The sequence below is a fragment of the Lithobates pipiens genome, unplaced genomic scaffold (genome assembly GCF_037356315.1).
Source record: "Lithobates pipiens isolate NorthernLeopardFrog02 unplaced genomic scaffold, aLitPip1_a1.2 Scaffold_30, whole genome shotgun sequence".
In the NCBI taxonomy this organism is placed as follows: Eukaryota; Metazoa; Chordata; class Amphibia; order Anura; family Ranidae; genus Lithobates; species Lithobates pipiens.
In genome coordinates this window covers 41,776,392-41,784,474 of record NW_027507791.1, presented here as the reverse complement: position 1 = coordinate 41,784,474, position 8,083 = coordinate 41,776,392, and positions in this window count along the sequence as shown.

The window sequence follows — 8,083 nt, the reverse complement described above, 5'->3', positions numbered from 1 at the left end:
AACTGACTTAGTCAACCACTAGGGTCCCCTTCACCCCTGAAACATGTTACCTTGTTAACAGACTTAGTGAACCACTAGAGCCCCTTTACCCCTGAAACACCTTGCCTTGTTAATTGACGTAGTGAATCACTAGGGTCTCCTTTACCACTGAAACCTGTTGCCTTGGTAACTGACTTAGTAAACCACTAGGATCCTCTTCACCCCAAAATGCATTGCCTTGTTTACTTGCTTAGTGAACCACTAAGGTTCCCTTCATCTCTGAAATGCGTTGCCTTTTTAACTAACTTGGTGAACCATTAGGGTCTCTTTCACCCCTTCACCACTGAAACGCATTGCCTCTGTAACTGACTTAGTGAACCACTAGGGTCCCCTTTACCCTGAAACACATTGCCTTGTTTACTAACTTAGTGAGCCACTGGGGTTCCCTTCACCCCTGAAACACGTTGCCTTGTTTACTGACTTAGTGAGCCATCAGGGTTCCCTTCACCCTTGCAAATGCATTGCCTTGTTAACCGACTTAGTGAACCACTAGGGTCCCCTTTACCCCTGAAACACTTTGCCTTGGTAACTGACTTAGTGAACCACTAGAGCCCCTTTACCCCTGAAACACCTTGCCTTGATAATTGATGTAGTGAATCACTAGGGTCTCCTTTACCACTGAAACACGTTGCTTTATTAGCTGACTTAGTGAACAACTAGGGTCCCCTTTACCCCTGAAACGTGTTGCCTTGTTAACTGACTTAGTGAACCACTCCATTGGAACCGCTGGCATATAGCCCAGGAAGGCAGAATAACCTGTCTGCACATCCGTACGATGTATACAACCTACTACAGCAAAGCTGACATTTACAAAGAAACAAAGGTGCTTCAATTGCTGGTAAATGACAGTTCCTGGCCAGTTTGTTTAGAAACAGAAGTAAAGTGGCCGGCGACTGTCATTTACCAGCAATTTATGCAGAATTCTTTTTTTTTTTTTGTAAATGCCCGTTTTGCTGTAGCAGGTTGTATACATTATACAGATATACCACTTCACAGACAAGGCCAAAACCTAACTCAAATGCTGCTTACAGTTTTGGTAAATGGCAGTTCCTGGCCAGTTTGTTTAGAAAAGTAAAGTGGCTGGCAAATGCCATTTACCAACAATTTATGCAGCTTTATTTTTTCTTTGTAAATGTTGGTTTTGCTGTAGCAGGTTGTATACATCATAAACCACTTCACAGGCAAGGCCAAAACCTAATCCAAATGCTGTTTACATCGCTGGTAAATGACAATTCCTGGCCACTTTGTTTAGAAACAGAAATAAAGTGGCTGGGAACTGTCATTTACCAGCAATTTAAGCCAAATATTTTTTTCTTTATAAATGTTGGTATTTCTGTAGTCGGTTGTATACCTCCCAACTTTTTGAGATGGGAACGAGGGACATCTATTAGCAAAAGTATGCAGGCATAGGACATGCCTCTTGCCACTCCCCCTTTAAGGCTGGGTTCACACTATAGCGATGCGGGAACGCCGCGAATCCGCGGCGTTTACCCGCATCGCACACCTCCCGCCGGCAGTTCACACTGCCCTATGCGGACGGCTGGGAGTGTCAATGTTATGTTAATGACACCTCCAGATCCGTCGGCATATCGCAGTGCGATCTGCCGACTCGCACAGGAATCGGATCGCATGGTGTGAACCCCCATGCGATCCGATTCTGTTGCGGACCCAAAAAAGGGTCCCGTGCGAGTTTGCTGCGGGAGCGCTGCGAATTCAGCCATACTATCTGTATACTATCTGTATGGCTGTACTCGCATCGCTACGGAGATCGGATGTGATTTGCTGTGCGAATCACATCCGGATCTCCCCCCGCAGCGGTGTGAACCGGGCCTGAAGGAGAATTATACAAATAAAAAGATTAGTTAAACCCACAAGTGCTTTTTTAACCTCTACTATTCCAATACACTGGCTTTTTACTTCTACAAATGCAGCAGTTTAGAAATTGTAGGTTTAGCACTGGGGAACATTTTTTGAACAATAAAAAGGTGCATTTTAATTACAACTATATAGATCAGACCAAAACGAGGGACAAATGAGGAGGAATGAGGGACAGAGGTACTTTGCTCCAAATCAGGGATAGTCTCTCAAAATCAGGGGCAGTCCCTCAAAATCAGGGACAGTCCCTCGAAATCAAGGACAGTTGGAAGCTATGACCACACCCCCTATGCCCATAGAGAAAATAAAAGTTTGGCATATACCAGTTAGGCCTATTATCTCTAACCATTTCAATACCAGGCACTTTCGCCCAGGCCAGTTTTTAGCTTTCAGCACTGTCGCAATTTGAATGACAATTGCGCAGTCATGCAACGCTGTACCCAAACAAATTTTTTATCATTTTGTTCCCACAAATAGAACTTTCTTTTGGTGGTATTTGATCAATGCTGGGGTTTTTATTTTTGCGCAACAAAAAAAAAAAAGACCAAAAATGTAGAAAAAAAGAGTTCTTCTTTGTTTCTGTTATAAAATTTTGTAAATAAGTAAGTTTTCTCCTTCACTGATGGGCACTGATGAGGCTGCACTGATGGGCACTGATAAGGCGGCACTGATGGGCACTGATAGGTGGTATTGGTATGCAGCACTGATGGGCATTCATAGGCGGCACTGATGGGCACTGATAAGGGCACTGATGGGCACTGAAAGCCTGCACTGATGGGTACTTATGGGTGACACTGATAGGTGGCACAGATGGGCACCGATAGGTGGGCACTGATGAGCACTGATGGGTGGCACTGATGGACACTGATGGTTGGCACTGCTGGACAACACTGATGAGGAGACATTTGGTAAGCATTTGTAGTGGGCACTGACTTGCACCATTTCTGGGCACTGATTGGCATCTTTTAGGGCACTGTGTGGCACCCTGGTGGCCATTAGCGGCATACCCGGTCATCCATGTGTGCTAGCTATCCCAGGTGTTCCTGGTGGCATCCCTGGTGGTCCAGTGTGGGCATCCGCGGGGGGCTGCACTGATAAACAATCAGTACAGACCCCCCATCAGGAGAGCCACCAATTGGCTCTCCTCTAATCGCGTCTGTCAGATGCGAGTGAGGAAAAGCCGATAAATAGCTCTTCCTGTTTACACTGTGATCAGCCATGATTGGACACGGCTGATCACATGGTAAAGAGCCTCCATCAGAGGCTCTTTACTGAGATCAGTGCTCTGGTGTGTCAGACTGACACGCCGCATCACTGATCGCCGCGCTGCGTGCCCCCATGGGAGCCCCACAGCAGTTATCCTGAATAACGTCAAGTGGCGTCCAGTCAGGATAACTGAACCACCGCCCGGATGTCATTTTGCTATAGGCTGGGTGGGATGTGGCTAATAAAACTCTCATGCTGTTGGCTAAATATATACTACTGTATTATCTGCAACCTCTTAATTAGTAGATTTTGGACCAAAATGAGGGACAAATGAGGTGGAAAGAAGGACAGAGGGACTTTGCTCCAAATCAGGGACAGTCCCTCAAAATCAGGGACAGTCCCTCGAAATCAAGGACAGTTGGAAGCTATGACCACACCCCCTGTGCCCATGGAGAAAATAAAAGTTAGGCATATGCCAGTTAGACCTACTATCTCTAACCACTTCAATACCAGGCACTTTCACCCAGGCCAATTTTTAGCTTTTAGCGCTGTCGCACTTTGAATGACAATTGCGCGGTCATGCAACGCTGTACCCAAACTAATTTTTTTTATCATTTTGTTCCCACAAATAGAGCTTTCTTTTGGCGGTATTTGGGAGTTGGAAGTTGGGAGCTATGCATACACCATACAGATATGCCACTTCACAGGCATGGCCAAACCCTAACCCAAATGCTGCCTACATTTCTGGTAAATGACAGTTCCCAGCCAATTTACTTCTGTCGTTAAATAAAGCAACCGAGAAAGTAGCAGCATTCTTAATATTGACTGACAGAGGAAGCCGTCATATATAGTAATGGTAAAAAACTGCTACCATATATGAAGTTTGGCAGGAGGTCCAGCATGCAGAAAAATGCACCAAGCACTCATCCCTATCAGGCAGGACAAATAGAGGGGACGAATTTTCCCAACGGGGACACGTTCAGCAATAAAAATCTGACAGTGGGTCTAACCCCCAACACTTTAATCTAAAGGTTTTACATGATTTCAGATACGCTTTAACAAATAGTTCCATAGAACACCGGCCAAAACTCCATTCCTCCTGCAGAATGATGCCCAGGGACATGGAGGAAGGAACGGGGACTCGTTCTGCTCTTGTCAGAAACTGTGAGGTTTCCCTCCAACCCCCTACGCAACTTCCCAAATCCTTAACACATATTATGTTGTGAAATGTTTATTTCATGAAAATGAAGTCACTCGACATGTGACAAGCACATGACAGCGGCGCTTGTGTACAATAAATGATGAGCTGTTAATAGAAGCAGATGTTTCCTTTTTATTGCTGCAGAAGTGACAGTAAACACGCTTACAGCTTAATGATAGCAATGCTGATAAATCCTGGAACTTAAAGAGTAACTCCACTATTTTGTTGAGAAAAAAAAAACGTTTCCCCCCCTCTGGGTGATCAATCTACTGTCAGGGCTGGGCTCAGCCCTTCCTTCTCAGAGCTGGCCGCTCAGCTGTCGGCTAATTGCCAGCTCCTATCTCTCTCCACAGTGACTCACCTGCTGATGATCCTGCTCGTCAGTCCTGCCTACTTAAGCCGTCCAGCCCAGAGGAGCTCTGCCTTCTCCTCGGTCATCATCACATAGACTATCTCCTGCGATCCTGTACAAGACTTGCTTTGCTAACATCCCTTCTGGCTCCAGATCCTGCTTGCTGTTTCACTACATTGATCCCTGACTTCTGGCTTGGCTGACTATCCGTTCCGGTTACTGAACTCTGGCTATGTTTTGACTATGTTTGTTCTTTTTAACTTTTATTATTAATTGTGATTTAACTGTACTTCTGTCTCGGCCTGATTTCATGGTTTCTGACATCTACATTGCAGGGATTTTAACAACCTTCGTAACAGATTCCTACCTTTCGTTGTTCTGAAGAAATAGCTGTTCGTATCCCCAGACTGATTCTGGAAATTTTTATGGGTAAAAGTTTGTCGCCATTCCACGAGCGGGTGCAATTTTGAAGCGTGGCGTGTTGGGTATCAATTTACTCAGCGTAACATTATCTTTCACAATATTAAAAAAAAATTGGGCTAACTTTACTGTTGTCTTATTTTTTCATTCAAAATGTGTATTTTTTTCAAAAAAAGTGCGCTTGTAAGACCGCTGCGCAAATACGGTGTGACAAAAAAGTATTGCAACGACCGTCATTTTATTCTCTAGGGTGTTAGAAAAAATATATATATAATGTTTGGGGGTTCTAAGTAGTTTTCTATAAAAAAAAAAAAATGTTTTTAACTTGTAAACAACAAATCTCAAAAAGAGGCTTGGTCCTTAAAGTGGAGGGCCACTCAAAAAAAACAAAAAAAACAATTGCCTAAAAATGTTCCTAAAAAATTGGAGGGGAAAAAAAAACATTTTTTAACTTACCAGAAATGCCTGTTGCTAGGCAGATTGTCCTAATCTGCCTCTTCCTATTCCGCAGTGATCTTCAGTCTTCTCCTCCTCACGTCGTCTTCCAGTGAATGGGGCGCGGTAGGTTGTGGGAACTGTGTGTGTGTCCCAGAACACAGCGCGCCCCATTCACAAAGTGCTGCGCGACTCGGCTTCACTGCCTGTTTCCCTTAGTTGGAATGGCGGCACCGGGACCCGAGCGCGGAGGGATGGTAGGCACCCAGTACAGGTAAGTGTCCTTATTAAAAGTCAGCAGCTACAGTGTTTGTAGCTGCTGACTTTTAAAAAAAAATTCCTGGCTGGCCCTCCCCTTTAAGTGGTTAACGGAGGCTTCACCTCCCCTTTTTTCTAAGACACAGGCTGGAGGGTCTGTGACTGGCAGAAACCCGCCCACACCATGTTAATGCCAAAAAAAATAATAAAGATTTGATTTCAAATATATATTTGTATGACAATTTATTTATATTAACTATTTACTTATTAAAGGCTTGTTTTTTTTTTTTTTTTTTTTTTGAACATGTGACCAGCAGCAGAGTACTAGAAGCTCCTCCTGCTTATGTTTCCCTGCAGACAGGCTGGGAGAGAGCTGGGTGATGTAACAGCTGGATATCCATAAGGAAAAGGTACTTAGATGGGGTTTTTTTGTTTATTATTTATAATTACAGCATTATCCCCATACAGAAATAGAAGGGAGAGTGTAAAAGTCAAAAAATTGGCAGACTGTGGGCACAAAATGAGAGGGAAAATCAGTAAAAAAGTATAAATTTTATTACAGCATAATTAAAATGACAAAAAACATATAATCAACATACAAACAACACCCTGTATGAATGGTTATCCAATGGTCGTGGCTTTCCTCGCACCATACACAGCGAGGAAAGCCATACATAGGGGTGTAGTGCCGAAGGGGGTTACATTTTCCCCTGCTTATGCGGCAACACTGATCTGAGCCCTAACAAAAGGTCTCCCCCTATGGGATAAGTGCAGTATTTACATATTCAGACATTCTATCGGTCTCTATACTTTAAGGGATTGAGCACTCATCCATTTAAAAATAGTAGCTCTGTACCCATGGGCCATTTCTCGGTACTGCTGATACTGTATTGAATACATCTATGGCAGGAATCTGTGACTATTTACCGCTGTGCGCGATTTATGTTCTAATATACTTTTACATGACCGTTGCATGACATGACATGCTATGTGTGTATCTTACTATCATACCCACGCATCTGGAAATGTGAAATTCCGTCTTTTCCGGTTGTCTGTTAGTTCTGTGAGGTTTCCCCCACGAGTTTACCAGCACCTACCCAGTTTCTGTCCTGAGGAAGCTAATATTTTAGGTGAAACCCGTCGACCAGCAAGTTTGTGGAAGCATTACTGGATCAGAAATTTTTCTCCTACTTTGATACATTATGACATCAATTTCTGTACCTTAGATCCAGCCCTCTGTAGCTGTATCATTGGGTAACCGGTAACCGTGTCCATACAGGGTGTTGCTTGTATGTTGGTTATATGTTTTTTTTTGTAATTTTAATTATGCTGTAATAAAATGTTATACTTTTTTTTTTTTACTGAATTTCCCAGAATTTTTTTTTTACTGAATTTTTTGACTTGGTCAATCCTTGTGTATATATATTTTGGATGTTGGCATGGTGAGGGTCCTCCCCACCAAGGGAGAATGTCAATGATACAGTGTGTGTGTTTAGTATCATTTTCAGAGGAAATTTGAAGTGGCGATCCTCGGACAGCTCTCCGTGGACAGCAAGAGAGTGTAAAAAGTTATATCCTGAAACCTGCTTGATTTGCCTCTAAGAAACGAAGCAAAGGAAGTCTGAAAATATATTTACTGTGCCAATGCAACGTATTATTTTTCATCAGAGTACATTGTATAGAAGCACAAATACATGTCTGCAGGAAGAAGGCGGCGAGGATATTCTGTACAGTGTTTCTTATCACCATCTTCTGCGTTATCTGTCTCATCCGCTGGTTGCCCAGTACTTCTTCTTCCTATTTATAGAACTGTCGATCACATTATTAGCATTGTGATTTAACAGCTTCCTTTAACCCACTGTGACCATAAACTGGGGGCCGCTCCAGGCCTTCATCCATCCTATGCGCTCTGGTGACTCACATTGGGTGGGGGGTGTAGGGTTGCCACCTGTCCGGGATTCACTCGAACAGTTTGGGGTTTGAACCGTATGCCTGGGTTTCAGGCCTCTTGGAACCCGGGCCCAATATTCACAATGGACTGTGGCTCCACAAGTACGGTGACCACCTTGTCCCGGATTGTCCGGGACAGTCCCGCATTTTGCAGGTCTGTCCACAGTACCGGGCACCTTCATTCTGGAACAATACAGTATACCGGAATACAGTAGGGATCTGAGCTGTCACTGGAGATGAAGCTGAGGGGCCGTCCACAGTGGAACTATTATTTCCCTTTACAATATATGTAACTTACACCTCACACCCCCCAGCTTAAGACACTCCCTCCGCTCACCCTCCCTCTC